This window comes from Mobula hypostoma, chromosome 5 (assembly GCF_963921235.1).
Source record: "Mobula hypostoma chromosome 5, sMobHyp1.1, whole genome shotgun sequence".
Classification (NCBI taxonomy): Eukaryota; Metazoa; Chordata; class Chondrichthyes; order Myliobatiformes; family Myliobatidae; genus Mobula; species Mobula hypostoma.
Window position 1 is genome coordinate 140,062,974 of NC_086101.1, and position 21,258 is coordinate 140,084,231.

Consider the following 21,258-nt stretch of genomic DNA (forward strand, 5'->3'; position numbering starts at 1 on the left):
TCATGGCCATTTGCAAGTTGACACAAGGTTAGTAAGATCAGAGTTAAATGTGTGGCTCAAAGTTCAGTGTGGAGAAGTGGCTTTGAATTTGTGGAGCTTTGGCGCCATTATTGGGGAAGAAGGGAGCTGTTCCAATGAGAAGGACTGCTCCTAGAACATGCTGGGGCTGTAGATAGGGCTGTAAGCTAAATAGTAGAGGTGTGGGTTCAACATCTTGGAAGTATATTATATGGATAAAGTAAAAGGGAAGGAGAGTGCAGGAGAGATTACTGAAGTCTCCAGAATAAAGAATAAGACTAAATTTGTAAAGAATAAGAATGTAGCTTCAGGCAATGTGGAGGCAAGATTGAGAAGAAGGTTGGTGAATACAGGACTAAATTTGTTATATTTGAATGCACACGCTATAGGAAATAAGATGGATTATCTTGTAGCACAGTTAGAAATTGTCAGGTATGAATGGGGATCACTGAGTCATGGCTGAAAGATCACAGCGGGGAGCTAAACATCCAAGGATTCACTTCATATCATAAAGACCGGCAGGTGGGTACAGGGGGTGGAGTAGCTTTGTTGGTAAAGAAGTGACATAGGATCAGAAACTTGGGTAGAGTTAAGAAACTGCAAAGGTAAAAGGACCCTGATGGGAGTTGTATACAGGATTCTGAGTAGTAGCCAGAGTGTGGGATGTAAATTACAACAGAAGATTAAAAAAAATGTATGTAAAAAGGACCATGTTACAATTATGGGGAGTTTCAATATGTAAATAGACTGGGAATAATCAGGCTGGTGCTGGATTCTAAGAGGAGGAATTTGTAGAATGCCCATGAGATGCTTGTGCTCAAGCACACAAGGCAAAAGACAATTTTCAATTGGCTGTTGTACAATGAACTGTATTTGATTAAGGAACTTAAGGAAAAGAAACTCTTAAGAGGCAGTGATCAGAATATGATAGAATACACCCCGTGGTTTGAGAGGGAGAAGTTAAAATCGAACATGTTGCCATCACAGTTGAGTGAAGGTACTGTAACTAGCGAGGCATGAAAGAGGAGCTGGCCAAAGGTAACTGGAAGAGGAAACCAGCAGAGATGATGGTAGAGCAGCTTTAGCTGAACTTTCTGGGAGTAACCCAGAAAATGCAGGATCAGTTCATCCCAAGGAAGAAACATAGAAAATAGGTGCAGGAGTAGGCCATTTGGCCCTTCGAGCCTGCACCGCCATTCAGTATGATCATGGCTGATCATCCAACTCCGAACCCTGTACCTGCTTTCTCTCCATACCCCCGATCCCTTCAGCCACAAGGGCCATATCTAACTCCCTCTTAAATATAGCCAATGAACTGGCCTCAACTGTTTCCTGTGGCAGAGAATTCCACAGATTCACCACTCTCTGTGTGAAGAAGTTTTTCCTCATCTCCGTCCTAAAAGGCTTCCCCTTTATCCTCAAACTGTGACCCCTTGTTCTGGACTTCCCCAACATCGGGAAGCAGTACACCAAGGGAAGGATGTGCCAACCATGGCTGATAAAGGAAATCAGAGACAGAATAAAAGCAAGCAGGGCATAAAATATAGCAAAAATAAGTGAGACATTAGAAGATGCAATAGTGAGAGAAAAGATTTAAGTATGAACATAAGCTAGCCAATACTGTGAGGATACCAATTTTTTTTCCAGATAATTAGGGTAAAAGAGGCAAGAGTGGACATTGTACCACTGAAAAATGAAGCTGGAGAGGTAGTAATGGGGAACAAAGAAATAGTGGATGAACTGAATAAGTATTTTGCATCAGCCTTCAGTGTGGATGACACCAGCATCATACCAGAAATTCGAGATTGTGAAGGGGCTTAAGTGAGTTTGGTTGCTATTACTAAGGAGGAGGTGCTTGAGAGTTAAAAGGCTTGAAGGTTAGTCACTTGTGTTAGTCCCAGTATTCTGAAGAGATTGTAGAGGCTTTAGTAATGATCCTTCAAGCATCACTGGATTCTGGAATGGTTCTGAGGACAGAAAAAATTGCAAATGTCTTTCCACTTTTTAAAAAGGGAAGGCAAAATACAGGAAATTATATCCCCTGAAAACTAATCAATAAGTTTCTAAACTTTTGCCTCAATGCCTCCTTGTGCAATTAGATCCTCTATTTCCTAACTTACAGAACCCAGTCCAACTGTTTGACAAAACTTCTCCAAGATTTCCATCAGCACAAGTACACCACAGGATGTTAACTTAGCCCCTGCTCTATTTGCTTTACACCTATGACTGTGTGACTAAGTACAGCTCCAATGTCATATTCAAATTTGCTGATGATACCACTGCCATTGGCTGAATTATAGACAGCGATGAATCAACATATAGGAGGGAGATTGAAAACCTGGTTGAGTGGTGCCATAACGAAAACCTCTTGCTCAATGCCAGCAAGACCAAGGAGCTGACTATTGACTTGCGCAGTCCATAAGCCAGTCCTCATCAGATGAGAGGATTGACTTTAAATACCCTGGTGGTATCATTTCAGAGTACCTGCCCTGTGCCCAGCATTACAAATTGCAATTACAAAGAAAACCTAGGAGTGCCTCTATATCCTTGGGAGTTTATGGAGATTCAACATGACACTTAAAACTATGACAATCTTCTATGGATGTGTAGTGGTGAGTATATTGCGTGGCTGCATCACGGCGTGAAATGGAAACACCAATGCCCTTGAATGGAAAATCCTACAAAAAGTAGTGGATATGGCTCAGTCAATCTCAAGTGCAGCCCTCCACTCCATTGAGCACATCTACATGAGACACTCGGAGGAAAGCAGCACCCAATATCAGGGACCCGCACAACCCAAGATATGGTCTTTTCTCACTGCTGCCATCAGGAAGGAGGTACAGGAGCCTCAGGGCTCACCACCAGGTTCAGGGATAATTACTACCACTCCAATATCAGGCTCTTGAATCAAAGGGGATAACCACTCAACTTCACTCGCCCTATCATTGAAATGTTCCCACAATCAATGGACTTGCTTTTAAGGACTCTTCATCTCAGGTTCTCCAATATTTATTGCTTATTTATTATTATTATCGCTCAGCTCAAACTGGTAAAACCTGAGTTACGGTCATAGCTAAGCATGCTCATTTGTCAATTGTTAGGAACTTCCAGACTATTCTAGTGGTGTTTAGTATTGTGGCTGTCTGAAGATTTACATAGATATTACTGTGTAGCACTAATTGTTTAATGCTATTGTGTAGTGCCTTTGGGATGACACCAGTTGTGATATTACTATCTGGACAATGTATACCTTGTTCATGTTCCAAAGTTTTTCAATTTCCTCTTTTAATTCAACATATTTCTGGTGTTCTTCACTTATTGATTTCAGTAAGTTATTTGTGCTTGGAATAGCTATATTTATTAAATTTATTGCGTGTTTATCCTGTATTATTATATCTGGACAGTTATTATGGATTGTCCTATCTGTAATAACTGATCGGTCATAATATAATTTGTGTTATTCCAACTCTAAAACTGGATCAGGCTTGTATTTATAGTAAGATGTGATTTCATGTCTGAGTTTGTATTTTAAAGCAAGATTTTGATGATTGTTGTTTGCTACTTGATTGTCTGTAATCAGATTGAGTTGAACTGCTACAGGAACCTGTAATGTGTTGGATTGTTTCTGGTTTTTCTCAGCATTTTCTATATTCATCATCTTGAATTTTTTGGTCTCTTATTATCATTTCTTTTTGTATTTGCAATTTGTTGTCTTTTGCATACTGGGGTTAAACACCCAAGTTGGCTTATTCTTTCATTGATTCTGTTATGGTTATTATTCTATAGATTTATTGAGTATGCCCACAAGAAAATGAATCTCAGGGTTGTATATGGTGACATATTTTACTTTGAACTTCAAGTTAGCTTGACTTCATTGGTTTGTAAGATGTTGGAATCCATTATTAACAATGTTTTGGGGTAGTTGGAGGCACATGATAAAAATAGGTGTCAACAGTGTTTCCTTGAGGGAAAATCTTGCCTGGCAAATATGTTGGAATTATTTGAGGAAATACCAGGCAGGATAGACAAAGGAGAGTCAGTGGATGTTGTTCACTTCGATTTTTCAGAAGGCCTTTGACAAGGTGCCATACATGAGACTGTTAAACAAGATAGGACCCCATGGCTTTACAGGAAAGATCTTAGTATGGATAGAAGATTGGCTAATTGGCAAAAGATAAAAAGAGTGGCTGGTTGGCTCCAATAACTAGTGGCTGGTTGGCTCCGGTGACTAGTGGTTGTTCTGCAGGGGTCCACATTGATCTGGATGATGAAATTGAGGGTTTTGTGGCCAAGTCTGTGGATGATACAAAGATGAGTGAAGAAGAGGTTAGTATTGGATTATTAGATTATGAGGACACGCAGTCCTCTTTTATTGTCATTTAGTAATGCATGCATTAAGAAATGATACAATAATGATACAATGATAAAGCAGGGAGTCTGCAGAAGCTGGGGACAGATCAGGAGAACGGACAAAGTTTCCGTTAGAATACTGTGTGGTTATGCACTTGCTGAGAATGAGGAGGGGAATATTATTGAACCCTGCCAAATATTGAAAGGCCTGGATAGACTGGTTATGGAGAGGATATTTTGAATAGTGGTAAAGTGTAGGACCAGAGGGCATAGCCTCAGAATAGAAGGATGTCCCTTTAGAAAAGTGTCACAAGAACTGTGGGTCAATTGTTTAAGAAAAATAACAGGATGGCTTGAGTCGCAAAACTAGATTGAGGTGCTTTTATTTACCTCAAAACAAGACAAAAACTGGACAAAACAATATATATAGCCACCTTCAGACTAAACACAAAAGAAAACTAATCCAATTATCCAATTAAAGATGGTATCCTCCACCATCAGCACACCTGTGCAGGTTGCTGCTGCCTCTATGAGACAGCTCCATGCAGCAGCTCTGTTTCAGAGCCGGTCACTATTACTGCTGGGGATGAGTGTTTTACCGAGTGCGCCATGTGCCGTCTGTAATCAGTGCCGGGCCTTCGTCACATTACCACCCTCCTCTCCTGCAGCGGCAATGATTGGCAGTCTTGACAGGAAGTCCGCTGTGATGTTCTCCTTTCCTGCTTTGTGCCGCACACAGAATCTGAAAGGTACCACCTAGTCACCCTGGCGTGCTGATCCTTCATTGTCTGGATCCAGGTCAGGGCTCTGTGGTCCGTCTGGAGGTCAAACTCCCTCCCGAGAAGGTAGTACCTGAGGCTGTCCAACACCCACTTGATTGCCAGACACTCCTTCTTGATTGTGGAGTACCGGGTTTCACGGGGCAGAAGTTTCCTGCTGAGATATAACACAGGACGTTCCTCACCTGGCTCTCCCTGAGCCAGTACTGCCCCGATGCCTACATCTGAGGCATCCACCTGCACCAAGCAGCGGCGTTCAAAGTCGGGACTCTGCAACACAGGGGAAGAGCATAATTTCTCCTTCAGGCCCTGGAAAGCACTTTCACACTCCTCACTCCATTCCACAGGATTACGGGCCAACTTGCAGGTGAGGTTGGTCAAAGGGTTGAAGGAGAAATTATGCTCTTAAATTATGTGGAATTTCTTTAGCCAGAGGGTGGCAATTCATTGCCAAAGACAGTTGTGGATACCGAGCCATTGGGTATATTTAAAGTGGTGGTTGATATGTTCTTCATTATTTTAGAGATACAGCATGAAACAAGTCCTTCCATCCCACCGAGCTGCGCCATCCAGCACCGATTTAACCCTATCCTCATCGCAGTGACCGATTAACCTACTAACGGTACACCTTTGGACAGTGGGAGGAAACCAGAGCACCGGGAAGAAACCCACACGCACACGGGAAGAACGTGCAAACTTTCTCATAGAGGACACCGGAATTGAACTCTGAAGTACCGAGCTGTAATCGTGTTGAGTTAACATCAATGCTACCCTGGTGCTATTAGTAAGGTCATCAAGGGTTACGGGGAGAAGGCAGGAGAATGGGGTTGAAAGGGAAAATAAATCAGCTGTGATCGAACGGCAGAGCAGATTCGTTGGGCCAAATGGTCAAATTCTGCTCCTATATCTAATGGTCTTCTGCCCTATATGGATGTTCAAACTCTACACCGGAACCTCTTCCCAACTATTGGCAAGTCCTCCTATTCCTTTCTGCTTTGTTTCCAAGTTTTACCTAAATGGATCAATACTATACGCAATCCACATGGTCAGTTGCTCTAAGGAAAGAGTCATACAACATGGAAACAGGTCCTTCAACCCACTGATCCATGCTATGTATTGAACACCATTTACACTAATCCTACAGAAATCTCACTTTGTTCCCACTCCCTAGATTCCACCCTTCACCTATACACTAGGGCCAATTTACACTGCCGCTGTCTACCAATTTGTACATTTTGCTGATGTGGGAAGAAACTGGAGCTCCTGGAGGAAACCCACATGGTCACAGGGAGAGCATGAAATTCCACACAGATGGCATCGGAGGTCAGAATTGGACCCATGTCACTGAAGTTGTGAGGCAGCAGCTCTACTCATCGTGCAGTTCAGCGTGTTCAATGGATGATGAGATTTTGATTTGTGCCTTTAATTGAATTGCTTCTCCTTGAGTCCAACATCTTTTGTTTTCTGGTTTTATTGTCTTCTCCCTAGTCCTTTGAATGAAATGGTTGTGAAAACTACATATTTTTTTAAAAAGTCTGCTTGCAACCACTCAATGCATTACATGAAGCAGTTTGGGATTTGTACCAAATATACATTTGGTTCTGTTAACTTCAATATTGAGCTCTAGCAGCAGCCATGCTTGTTTAACTCCTGCCAAAGACCAATTTCTTTGCTGTGAATTTGAAGTAAATCATAAATAAATGGTCTGTTTATGAAAATCAAAATAACTGCAGATGGTAGAAGTTTAAAATAAAAACAGTAAACTAGAAGCACCCAGCATGTCAGGCATCATCTGGAAAGTGAAATGGAGCTAATATTTTGGGTCAAAGACCTTGCATCAGAACTCGGTTTGACCTGAAATATTAACTTTCTCTTTTGATGAGGAACTTGGCTGAACAACCACTGGATGATGTAGAGTTCATTGCAGTTAAGTAATGAAACTGACGTTGAAGATATTTTGTCTGAAGACTGTCAGATGCATTAGTATCTCACGGAGTACGGAGAAGAAAGGAAGAGATAAAGTCCTGAGATCCAGCTTTCAAACTGGTTTGAGAGCATTCACTATCTCTGCTCAATTCTATATACTTCAGAAAAGGATCCAGTCATACAGGATGCCAGGGCCACGTATGTGAGCAATCTGATCAAGGTGACAAAACATAAACCTTTACATGCTTAGAACTGAAGGGTACAGTATGCACAGAGGATTGCCAAGAAGTTAAAATTAGTTGTTTTTGATGCCTAGCATTTGATAAATCAACACAATCTATGGGATCAGTCTAAGGGAATATCTTCAGTCTTTCAAGGAAATTATCATGATAACTTTGTGGTTAAAGATTAACTGGGATTGCCATGTATTTAGGGTAAAATATTTTACTGAAATCCTCTATTTGCTCCTTTCAGTGTTTTTTTTTCACAAGTTGTATAATCTGAGGCACATCCTTCCTGTTTTAAATTGAAAGGTGTGTGAATGAAACAGAGGATTGCAATAAGGTATCCCTGGAAAATAATGTGTGTGGTCCCATTTACATGTTCTTAGAGGCAGCGAGCTGAATCGGGCTACATCAAAACCAAAGCTACCATTGAGTAATTGATGTAATTACCTAAATCATTATACAGATTTCAATGAAAATATAATTGCCTATAAAAATCATGATGAAAACCAAATTTACAGTAGGACATTGCTTTCTGTTGCTCATCTTTCTTGGTTCACGCATTGACAAATGGATTAAAATAAGAGGTAAGATGAGTATTATGGAATTACAGGAGACGTTTCCACTGGTACGGGGTGGGTGCTTAGCAAATCAGAGGAATTATATAAACTGGTCATAAATAAAAAAAAACTGGAGAACTTGGTTAAAACTACTTAAGCAGTTAGCATGTAGAACTTGCCACACTGAGGAGTGATAGTGGTGAATATTATGGAGAGAGACAGAAGAATAGAGTGATGTCGTGATAGGCCAAGGTACAGTAAAAAGCAGTAAAACTCTAAAAATCTGATAATCTGCTATTCGACCAATCCAAAATCCCTAAATTCAGTGTCTGGATCACCAGGTAATACTTGCCTCTCTCCCATCCAACTCCATTTCCTGTGCTGCCTTTAAATTTAATGGGTTCAGTGGGAAATTTAAGTAAATGGTGAGTAACGTCAAAAGTGAGCCAACAGCGTGTTGGCATATTATTAGTAATAACTATACAACTGTAAGGTATAGAAGCAGAACAGGCCATTCAATCTTAGCTGGTTTCTTTTTAAATTATATTTTCTTGCCTTTTCCCCACAGCCCTTAACCAGTCAAGAACCTGTCAATCTCTGCCTTAAATACACCCAATGACTTGGCCACTACAGTCTTCTGTAGCGATGAATTCCACAGGTTCACCATTCACTATATGAAGAAATTTCTCTTCACCTCAGTTCTAAAAGAACGTGCTTTTATTCTGACGCTGTACCCTCCTCTCCAAGATTCTCCTACAAATGGATGCATCCTCTCCACATCCACTCCATCCAGGCCTTTCAGTATTCAGTACGATTCAATGACATTCTGTCTCCATCCTTCTGAACTCTATTGATTACAGGCCAGTAAATCACTCCTCATTCACTAACATCCAATAGTTCAGAAAATCTAATCTGGCACCACCAAAGTCCTGGGTGTGCTGAATAGTCGGAGTTTAACTGTAGCAAGAGGAGGACCAAAAATGGACAGAAGGTGATTCAACCCTTTTGCGCGTCTGTTTGTGTGTCTTTTCAGTAGGGTTGTGATTGGTTTACCTCGACTCCACCGCCTCAGGTGATCTTTGATTGTCTTGACCATAGGGTTGTACAGCGTAGAAACAACCACCTTGACCCAACTCATTCATGACGGCCAAGATGTCCATCTAATATAGTACCATTTACTTCCACTTGGCTCATGTCTCTTTAAACACTTCCCATCCATATATCTATCTTTTAAATGTTGTAATTGTTCCCGTCTACCAATTAACCTTGCTATTGTGCTGAATGCCTGTTTTTGACCTTTAATTTCTCTGCTTTTTTTAAAGAGAGGCCAATTTTGCCTGTGACAATTATTAAATAAAGATGAACCCAATAACTGTCAGGATAGCTAGTTATTCCTGGGAAAGCCCCGTTGCATGCCCATCCATAGAGCTGAAGTGTCTTGAGAGGTTGGTGATGAAACATATCAGCTTGAGAGGTGACTTGGATCCACACCAGTTTGTCTACCAGCACAACAAGTCCACAGCAGATGTCACCTCATTGGCTCTTCACTCAATCCTGGAACATCTGGACAGCAAAGATGCATACAAAGTTGAGTAAGACATTGGTGAGGCCTAATTTGTAGTATTGTGGGCAGTTTTGGTCACCTACCTACAGGAAAGATCTACGGAGAAAATTTATAAGGATGTTATTGCCAAGTCTGGAGGACTTGGGTTATAGAGAAAGATTGAATAGGTTAGGACTTTATTCCTTGGAACATAAGAGGATTGAGAGGAGATTTGATAGCCTCTCCTTTCCTGGTGCAGTGATCGCCACATAGTCACTGTCTGGCCTGCTAGGCAGGAGGCCACTGCAAATGGCCTCCCCTACATTACTGTGCCCGTAGCAACACCTGCTCATCGGTGCCCCCCATTTCCACCGAGCTTGCTACGTCATGGCGCGACCGAGTGTCCAGCGGTATAACTGGATGGGTAGGCTGGGCTCGTTAGCCCTGGTTGGCAGCCAGCCGAAGAGGGGGACAACTCTGAATCCAAACCCGGGCAGGTGGGGCTCATTAGCCTTGTCAGGCCATCCACCTAGGAGAAGGAAACTCCGACATAACTCCTACAACCCGAGGACCTCACTGTCACCATGCCAGCTTGCTAGGCCATGGCAGATGAACCCTGGGTGCAACGGGTGGGGCCAGTACCGTGCGCACTGCACTCCACCTAAAATACCATTGCGCAGGCTGAAGGACACTCCCACGTCTACGACCATCCTCCCCGACAGCCGCTGTGGCCGGGCCTGCCTGTCCCGTATTGGCCGCATCAGCCACCAGCAAGCCTGCAGCAGACGTGGGCAGCGCCCTTCCTAAATCATCGTTCGCAAAGCCAAACCATGATGATGATGATACAAAATTATGAGGGGTATAGATAGGGTAAATACAAGCAGGCTTTTTCCACTGAGGCTGGGTGGGACTACAACTAGAGATCATGGATTAAGGATGAAAGGTATAAGGGGAGCATGAGAGGGAAACTTCTTCACTCAGAGGGTCGTGAGACAGCAGAAAGAGCTGCCAGCACAAGTGGTGCGTGTGAGCTTGATTTCTATTTTTAAGGGAAGTTTGGATAGGTACATGGGTGGTAGGGGTATGGAGAGTTATGGTCCCGTTGCAGATCAATAGGGCTAGGCAGTTTAAATGGTTTGGCATGGACGAGATGGGCCAAAGGGCCTGTTTCTGTGCTGTAATTTTCTATGACTCTATAACTATATCAGGGTACTCTTTATTAACTACAGCTCAGCAGTCAATACCATGATCCCTCAAAACTAATCAATAAGCTCTCGACCTCAATACCTCCTTGTGCAATTAGATCTGGAATTTCCTCACTTATAAACCCCAGTCAGTGTGTATTGGCAACAACATCAGCACAATCTCCATTGGTTCAGGTACGCCACCAGGCTGAGTGTTTCAGCCCCTGCTCTACTCGCTTCACACCTTTGACTATGTGGCTAAGCACTGCTCTGATGCCATGTTTAACTTTGCTGATGACACCACCGTCGTGGTCCGTGATGAATCAGCATATAGGAGGGAGATTGCAAATCTAGCTGAGTGGTGTCCTAACAACAGCCTCTCACTCAACGTTAGCAAGATCAAGGAAATGATTAAAGATGGCAGGAGAGGGAAAAGAGATCCATGGCCCAATCTTCATCAGAGGTGGAGAGGGTGAGTAACTTTAAATAACTGGGTGTCACCATTTCAGAGGATCTGTCCTGGACTCAGCATGTCAGTGCAATTGTGACGAAAGCAAGCTGCGCCTCTCCTTCCTCAGGAGTTTGCAGAGATTCTGCACGGCATCCAAAACAGATAAACTTCTACAGATGTGCAGTGGAGAGAATATCGGCAGGCTGCATCACAGCCTGGTATGGAAACACCAATGCCTTTGAATGAAAGTTCTCCGAAAAAAGTAGTGGATTTGACCCAGTACATCACGGGTAAAGCCCTCACAACCATTGAGCTGATCTACGTGAAACGCTGTCGTAGGAAAGCAGCATCCATCATCAGAGATCCCCACCACCCAGGTCATGCTCTCTTCTTGCTGCTGCCGTCAGGTAGAAGGCAGAAAAGCCTCAAGACTTGCAACACCAGGTTCAAAACCAGTTACTATCCCTCAACCATCAGGCTTTTGAATAACAGGATAACTACACTCAACTTCTCTTGCCCCATCATTGAAATATTCCCACAGCCAAAGATCTCACTTTCAATGAGTCTTTATCTCAGTATCTCATGTTGTCATTATTTATTGCTATTTATATTTGCAGTTTGTTGTCTTCTGCACTTTGGTTGATCTTTCACTGATCCTGGTATAGTTACTATTTTATAGATTTGCCCACAAGAAGATTAATCTCAGGGTTGTATATGGCAAATATATATGTACTTTGATAATAAAATTTACTTTGAATTTTGAACTTTGAAGTCAGTCCAGTGAAAATCTCTACTGGTATTCATTTCTTGGAGGGTTGTGGGAGATAGAGAGGTTGGCATTGAGGCAAGGCCAATATTCCTTGCCCCTTGAACATAGTCGTTCACTGGGCTGTTTCATAGGCCAGGCGAGGATAGCATGTTTTCCACCCAAACAGCACCAGTAAACCAGTAGTTAAAATAATCCAAGTTTCATGATTATCACCACTGAGGTTAGAAGCTAGTTCGTAAATTCTGGATTTTTAACAATAATTTAAACCTCAAGTATTGTGGTGGTTTCGAACTCTGGTCACTGGATTCTTAATTCAGTACTTTAACAACTGAGCCACCACCATATTTCCAAATGTAAGTTCTGTACACAAGTAAAAAAACAATAGACATTTTGACACAACGTGTTTACATAAGATTTACGGCACAGAAATACACTATTCGTTCCAATGTGTACTGTGCAGGTGTTACTAATCCAGTGTTCCTTTCCTCACCATAATATGATCAATTTGGTTTTTCCTCTGTTTTTATCCAGCTTCCCTTTAAACCTATCTCTACTGTCATCAACCACTCCTAGATGGAGTGAATATCACATTCTCACCACTCCCTGGATGAAGTATTTTTTATTGACTTTTAAATTTATTAATGACTATTATATTTGTGATTCTTTGATTTATCAGGAGAACCCTGTCTGTAATACAGAGTTTATAATTTGCAGAACAGATTTATAACAGATTAACTGAGATTTTTGACGCTGATTTATTGGGCATCGCTTAGGATTCTGCTGTGTGTAAAGTAGCCAGATGATCAGATGAATTTGGATTTGTAGATTAAGCCATATAAATTCTTTAGCTCAATCTGTTTGCATGATTTTGCTATGAAGCTTGCTTCTTACTATCTCAATCCTCATTAATGCAATAGCAGCCTGCCACAGTTTGAAATCTATACTTTGATGTCCATCTGCAGTTTAACCAAATGCTTTATTAACGCAGTTATCATTTGCAAAACTAATTGGTAGCAGTTGATAGTACCCCTGTGGACTGTTTTGGCAAGGGTTTATTTACATATTTTAGGAATAATGTGTTTTTTGTTACAAGTTAGTATTTATATTATGTATCTTTTGTACAATAATGTTTTATGTTAAAATTTTTAAACAGTTAAAATTTGGCACTCTATTGTATTAAGAAATATTAATATATTTGGCCAAAAACATGGTCGAATATGTAGGTCTTAAAGAAGAAGAGATAGAAAGGACAGTTTTTAAGGGCAGGGTGTATGTCAGAGCCCTAGCACTGAAGGCATAACCACCAGGTTTAAAAAAAGAAAGTATGTTCCCTCACCAGTGCCACGTACCATGAAGATGCCCTTTAGCCCAGAGCCTCCATAATGGCCTTTAAATGCGCCTAAACTAATGCTGTTTCATTCTTCTCCAAATTCACAATCACTTGGGTCAAATTTCTATCACCTGCACACTGGGAACAATTTACAGAAGCAACTTAACCTACTAACCAACATGTCTCTGAGGCGTGGGAAGAAACCGGGACTTTCAGGGGAAACCCACACAATTCAGATAGAAAAGGGGTAAACTCAGGCACCGAGAGTCAAGGTCGAACCCATGATCTTGGGAGCTGTGAGTCAGTGGCTCTACAAACTGAGCCACTGTACCTTTGCCCTATTTACATGATTTATGCATGCATTTTTTATTTGCATTAGCCTTTTTTTAAGATCATAAAATATTAAAATTAAGGTACAAACAGTAAGACAGCAAGCAAGAGAGTTCAAGACTTATGTCTCAGAAAATACTGGCACAATAAATTTTAGAAGAAAATACATTTTAAGCATTGCACAATTTTTTTAAAGGAACATATCATGGGCTGCAAAGCAATTCTAATCCAGTAAAGGTTAAAATTAACATATTGCAGTAACCTGACCAACTGACATCAATTTGATGGCTCTGGATAGCAGTAATTCCTCTGGGACCCATGAAGTGCTTTCTCCTCTCTGTCCCTGACGTCAGGCTGGGTTGTAGTGCTCAGAGGTGAGGAAGCTGCAGCTGTTGCAGATCACCGAGTTGTTGCTTGGTGTGAACAGACACTAACTGGGCTGATGGAAAGCAGTTCCCCAAATGCAATCGAGTGACTGAATTACTGAACAGGAACAGCATGGAGAAACGTAGACACATTGCAGTGTGCACCTATAGAGTTATTACTGATAACATGACTGTACTGTAACAAACATTCCCACCCCCTCCACTTCGCCCCCCAATTCAGAATATGGAATGCACTACCACATGAACATATTTTCGGGGAAGTTAGATAAATATGTAAGGGACCAAGATATGGGAAATGAAGGGAGTGGGAGGATGCTTGTTCTCTCCGCCACAGACCGCTAAACTGAATGTACTTGAAATTCTTTGCACGAAAGAAAATAATACTGCAAACCAAAGCACGGCAGTCCATTAGTGTAAAATAAATGATTTATTAGGATAGGCAACATTACTCACTGAACAAATCCTGAGGGCACTATAACTGAGGTGGTAAATTTGATACACATTGTCCAGATGATAAATATTCACTCTGTCATTTAAGATCTTTATGCCCAATCTCCTTCACATGCAGAGGGAATTCAGTGGTTGTAAAATCGCTCAAACCATGGATGGTGCAATAAAGCAGAAGTCTTTTTTTCCTTCTTTCCTTTCTGATCAGCTGTGGCCTCCCTTGTTCCATGGAAACAAAATCTTTTTCTTGCGCTCCCCCTGCCCCCCCCCCACTATACCCTTGTATTCCATAGGATTTCTCAAATCTACAGACAGCTCTGCTTTACCCCAGAGGAAATGTCTCAGTGACCTTAGAACTTGCCCTCCCCACTAAACTGAGAAGGGGGGGGATGGTGGGAGGACAGAGACAGACAGACAGAAGCATCTTTGTAGATTTAATGAAAGCACATATCTCACTGCGGTCATAAAGTGTCCCTCATTGTAATACTCTCCAATAATGCAGTTGTCAAAGTTACAATCTTAGCATCAGGGATACTGAGGAGTTGAAAATTGATTCAGGAAGGGTCTTGAGGAATCAGTATTAATCAGCACAAAGTAAAAGGCTTAGATATCCTTATGTGAACTGTAACCATAAGTGAATTTATTTAAACTACAGCATTGCACCAAATCCTATTTACTCATCATCCCTTCTCTTGCTGAAACCTCCCCTCCATTCATCCCCCCCATGCAGCAGTACAACTATTTCAGCATTCCTATCCTTGTTTTTCAATCCCTCCATAGTCCCTTTATCTCTGTCGTCTTCTTTAGCACTAATATTGGCTTCCAGCATCAGATTGTGTGTAATTAAACTTCATTAGAGCTGCTATACAAATAGAAATGGCTGTTGACAATGAAGCATTATATGAAAACTCCCTCACTTATTCTTTTGTAATATATCCTCTCTCACAAACCAATTAACTTTAGCCCCCCCCCGCCCATTCTACCACTCATCTACACTGGCATAATTCACAGTAACTTACTAACCACATCTCAGGAACAGAGGAAAAGCATATCCGGGTTAGACCCTCGCAGACACGGGGAGAATTTGTAGATTCCACACAGGCAGCACCAGAGGTCAGGATTGGACACTGGTTACGAAAGATTTGAGGCAGCAACCTGCTGGACACTGTGTCACCATCTGTTATGATATTGATGGATGTGACCAATGCGGCACACACAAGGGAGCATTGTTTTCACATGCTCTGCAGTTAAATGTTCCTTGTGCAGGAAATCATTTTCTCACTGCAGGTTAAGAATCAACAGTCATCCTAGTTCTGTGCCTTTAAATTGATTGTAGGGAGGTAAGGTAGCCTGCTGTTTGTCTCCCAGTGTTGATGACTGGGTTCAGACTGTCATGTGAAGCTCAATTAGGTATGGGTCGCCAATTGTTGAAATGGATTAGAATCTGAGGACAAAGGGGAAAAATGAATCATATGTCTTTCTTTTGGCCGATGAAACATAGTCGCCATTTTGGCACAGGAATTCAGCAGTCAGTTTGCTTACAGCAGACTCCCACACATATATGTGATGAAGACAATACCAGGACCCCAGTGAAATCTCATAGTCATAGTCATACTTTATTGATCCCAGGGGAAATTGGTTTTTGTTACAGTTGCACCATAAATAATAAATAGTACTAAACCATAAATAATTAAATAGTAATATGTAAATTATGCCAGGAGATAAATCCAGGACCAGCCTATTGGCTCAGGGTGTCTGACCCTCCAAGGGAGGAGTTGTAAAGTTTGATGGCCACAGGCAGGAATGACTTCCTACGACACTCTGTGTTGCATCTCGGTGGAATGAGTCTCTGGCTGAATGTACTCCTGTGCCCACCCAGTACATTATGTAGTGGATGGGAGACATTGTCCAAGATGGCATGCAACTTGGACAGCATCCTCTTTTCAGACACCACCGTGAGAGAGTCCAGTTCCATCCCCACAACATCACTGGCATTATGAATGAGTTCATTGATTCTGTTGGTGTCTGCTACCCTCAGCCTGCTGCCCCAGCACACAACAGCAAACATGATCGCACTGGCTACCACAGACTTGTAGAACATCCTCAGCATTGTCCAACAGATGATAAAGGTCCTCAGTCTCCTCAGTCCCTCACTCTTTTCCAGTATTCTGGATTTTCCATTAATACTTGTGCATCATTTTGACATTAATTTAACACTTCACTCCAAAGCTGTCACCCCAAAAAGTGCAGTACACCCTTAAGTATTACATTGGATGTGTGAGGTCAGACCTTGGAATTGGACTTGAATTCTCATCCTTCCGAGTTCGAGACACATTTGCTACTAACTGGAGACACAAGAAACTGTGGATGCTGGATTCTGGGGCAACAAGCAATCTGCCAGAGGAACTCCGCTGGCCAAACAGCATCTAGGGGAGGAAAGGAATTGTCAGTGTTACAACCCGACATCCTGCCTCAGGACTCAAAACGTCAAGAATTCTTTTCCTTCCACAGATGCTAATCAACTTGTCCAGCAGATAGTTTGTTATGCTACCTCCTAAGTATTGAGCCCAATGATATCAGTATGATCACCAGGATGGGGTTGGAACTATGTAGGGACATTATCAGGGGATTGATCTCCAGTGCACTACCCTTGATGAAATTTAATAATGTACTCAAAAGTGGGAATATCTAGTGCACTGGGATTGACCTCAGTTTAATTCCAGAGTAAACCTGGACTAAATCCAGTGAGATCAGAGAGGTGTGGTAAACTATTCTGAGAATCTTGGATTAGTGTTTGATTGGTCCAAGGATGATCTTAGGAGTTTAGGAGTTTCTGCAGGTGAGGGATAGATAAATCCACTTTAATTCAAGGTTTGCCTTAGAGTGAGGATCTGTACTGTGGCTTTGGAGATCATGTTGAATTGATTCCTAAGGTGTTTTAATTGATCCCTAGAACTGGGAATGGAGAAGCTCTTTATTAGGTTTTAGATTGACCCCCAAGTATCAAGTTGAATTGGCTATTGTAGGAATTGATCTTCATCTGGGATAGGGTCTTGGATGGACCTACTTCTAGGTGGGGATCAGACATTTGGCACCTACAAGAACCAAACTGGACTAATTGCTAGCTCTGTGTGGCCTCTAGGATTTAGGGGTAATTTGATTTTAGGGAGCGTCTGGGAAGAGCATAGACCCCTTAATGATCTGTCAGTGGCTAGTGAGTTCCTCCCACATTTTGCATCTATTGCTTTGGATTTCCAGTATCTGCAGAATTTCTCGTGTTTATGATTTGCTGCTCCACTCTTCGAGGGATGCCTGCCCTGGAGAAGTTTAAATCTTCTCTTCAATGGGAGTTCAGTGAAACCTCTCTCATTACTCCCCCTCTGTGATCTCTGCCATCCTCCGACTCTTCAACCATGAACTCACCCAGACTTGCTACACAGTATCCTTCCTCGGGACGTCTTCACCACCATCTTGTTCCACATGTCTTCCAGATCCATTTTCAGGTCTCTAGGTTTGGACCCACTGAGGATCCCAGGTTTAATTGACTGTTTCTCCCTCCAAATTCCATGTGCCACCCTCTCTGCTATGCAGAGATACCTGGTGGTCCTGTCCCAGTCTCTGCCACAGCTCCAGGCCCCTCTCTCCTCTGCCTGTTATGGATCTCTTTGACATTTCATGCTCCACTAGATCCATGCCTTCAACCACCAGTTCTTCACCTTCCTTGTGTCCAGTAAGGGATTGGAAGATCACCCAACTCCAGACTGTGGATCCCGCCGGCTCCAACTCTGTTTCTGATGACTGGATGTCTCTAGATCAGTGAGACAATTATAACCAGTCCTGGTTCCGACATCCCTGAGAGGATCCATACTCCAGATTCCACCGCTGTCATTACCAGTTCCTACGATCCTGCATGCCTTCCAACTGCAAATTGCGCAACCTCTAGCTCCAGCTCCAGCCCGTTCCTTGACCACCAACACTTCCAGGCCGAGTCTTCCCTTGTTGCCACTGGGTTCCTAGGTTCCCTTTCCCACACTATCACTCTCCATCCCCTGGTCCCTTAGGCTCCATGCTTGGGTCTTTGGAGCCTCCATCTTCCTCCCACCCTGCCTCCTCTGAACACCCAACCTTCCTCTCAACTCTGACACCACCATTTCTCTTCCCATAAACTTGACTGTCTGGTTAGGCCCATTGTCTCTGCCTGCTCCTGACCCTCTTAACTTGTGCCCTCATACCTTGTCTATTCTATCCCCCTTGGTTCATTTCCACCTACATGCGTGATACTTCACACACTGTCAATCTCCTCAGTAACTTTCAGTTTCCTTGCCCTGACCGCCCCATTTTCACCATGGATATCCAGTCCTTATACACCTCTACGCCCATCAAGGAGGCCTTAAAGCTCTCTGCTTCTTTCTCAATAAATGAACCAACCAGTTCCCTTCCACCACCACCCTTTTCCAACTGATAGAACTGGTCCTCACCTTCAACAATTTTTCCATCAGCTCCTCCCACTTTCTCCAGACCCAAGGGATAGAGTTGGGCACCTGCATGGGCTCCAGCTATTCCTGCCTTGTTGTTGGCTATGTAGAACAGTCCATGTTCTAAGACTTCTCCAGTAATGCTTCCCAACGCTTCCCCCACTATGTTGATGAATGCATTGGTGCTGCTTCATGCACCAATGCTGAGCTGTCAATTTCATCAATTTTGCCTCTAACTTCAACGCTACCCTTAGATTCTCTTGGTCCTTTTCTGACACCTCCCTCCCCTTTCTCAATCTACCACTTTCCATCTCTGGAGACAAACTGCCGATCAACATCTTTTGTAAACTTACCGCCCCACGGTTATCTTGATTGTACCTCTTCCCACCCTGTCTCCTGTAAAAATGTCATTCCCTTTTCTCAGTTCCTTCATTTCCACGGCATCTGTTTCCAGAATGTGGTTTTCCTCTCCAGGTCATTAGAGTTGTCCTCCTTCTTCAAAGGACAGGGCTTTCCTTCCTCCACGTTGATGCTGATCTCACCCGCATCTCCTCCATTTCCCAGATATCTGTGCTCACCCCATCTTCCTGACGCCTTAACAGGGATAGAGTTCCAACCTACCAGCCCATGAGCTTCTGCAACGTCCCCTACCTCCGAAGGGATCCTATTACCAAACACGTTCACCTTCTCTCCCACTCTCCGCTTTCCACAGGGATCGTTCCCTCCGCGATTCCCTTGTCCATTTGTCCCTTTCCACTAACCTCCCTCCTGCTACTTATCCCTACAAGCGCCCAAAGTGTGACACCCTGCCCACTCACCTCCTCCCTTCCCTCCATTCAGGACTCCAAACCGTTCCTCCAGGTGAGGCAACACTTCACCTGTCACCTATTGTGTCTGGTGCTCCCAAAGCATTGGTGAGAGCCGTTGTAAATTGAGGGATCGCTTTCGTCAAGCACCTCTGCTCCATCCGCCAGAAGCGGATCTTCCCGGTGGCCAAATATTTTAAATCCAATTCCAGTTCCCATTCCTGTTCCGTTATGTTGGTCCATCACCTCTCTTGTGCCAAGATGAGGCCACCCTCAGGGTGGAGGAGCAACACCTTTATATTCCTTATGGGTTGCCTCCAACATGATGACATGAATATCAATTTCTCCTTCTGGTTAAAGCAAGAAATTTTCTCTCCCCATCCCCTCTTCTTCTATTTCCCACCCTAGCCTCTTAGCTCTTCTCACCTGCCTGTCATGTTCCCAGGGTCTTCTCATCCTTCCCTTTCTCCTTTGATCCACACTCCTCTCCTATCAGATTCCTTCCTCTCCAGCCCTTTACCTGTCCTACCCACCTGGCTCCACCTTCTAGCTAGCTTCCTTCCCCTCCCACCTTTTTACTCTGGCTCTTCTCTTACCTTTCCCGTCCTGAAGACTGTTTATTCATTTCCATAGATGCTGCCTGACCTGCTGGATGCTTCCAGCATTTTGTGTATGCTGCTTTAGATGTTTCTTAGGTCGCACCAACACTTTGGAAGATGCTTAGGTAGTTGGGGTGGCCCTGCACATCAGTTAATACCAGGCCTTGAGGAGGTCCATAATGATAGAAAACCAGGCCCTGTTGAATGATTTTTGTAGTTGAATTAACCCCAAGAGACATCAGGATTGATCCTTTGGTAGTATATTAGTTGCTCAATCACCTTCTGTTTAAGGCAATGGTTGGATTGACATTGTGAAGGTGCTGATTGTTTACATCCTTTGCGAGAGGTCAGAGGTTGGACAGGCCCTTAAGGAAAGTGGAGTGGGCAGGGATATAAGGAAGGATTGGAAAGGGAGGTGGTCAGGCAAAGAAGTGTCCTGTGGATGAATGGGTGGTTGAATTGGGCAGAATCATCAAGGTTGATTAGACTCAGACGATCAATAAATTGATTAAGCACCTGAAGATGTTAAATTGATTAACAGTGTTTGTTTAGCTGGGGTTGGTCTGGGTTTGAATTGACCATGGAGCGGGAGGGAAGGCTTGGGCATGGGTCACGGGTCACGGGTCACGGGTCACGGGCTGGACTTATCCTTGAGACGGGACGGAGGTGTAACTGTCTCAGGTTCTCCTGGTCGCGATTGCGCGCTGGATTCAAGGCCGTCACTCACCTTTCCGCCGGCAGCTGTTCACAAGGCGCGTGCGTACATCAATTCCGGCCGACGCCTGCACAGCGCACGCGCATCTTTCCTCGACAGCCGGCTGCATGCACCGGGACGACTTCCTGCTGGAGAGGGAACGTCATTCACTGTGCAAAATCTGTGCGTGTCTGTGTATAAGGCGGAGAGTCGGCACGCAAAAAAAGCTTTTGAAGCATTGCAAGCAAACGTGCAAATTGCACGCAATGCAATCGAATCCCGAGCTTGTGGGGCTTTAGATATCACAGGTAGGTGCAAACAAGATTGTGTTGATACATCTTTGCAGAACACCCTTTAATTTTTTTTCATTTGCAGAATAGGTTTGCG

At 43.2% G+C, this 21,258-nt stretch overlaps 1 protein-coding gene across 5 annotated transcripts in view; it reads left to right on the forward strand.

Annotated features, from left to right (window-relative positions):
* The first annotated feature begins 20,967 nt into the window (after positions 1-20,967).
* The window catches only part of LOC134347038 (amyloid-beta A4 precursor protein-binding family A member 1-like), a 199,336-nt gene continuing 199,045 nt past the window's right edge, over positions 20,968-21,258 (forward strand). For all 5 annotated transcript variants that reach the window (XM_063049055.1, XM_063049057.1, XM_063049056.1 and 2 more), the window contains exon 1: positions 20,968-21,179. The gene's annotated coding sequence lies outside the window, so the exon portion shown is untranslated. The remainder of the gene's footprint in view (positions 21,180-21,258) is intronic.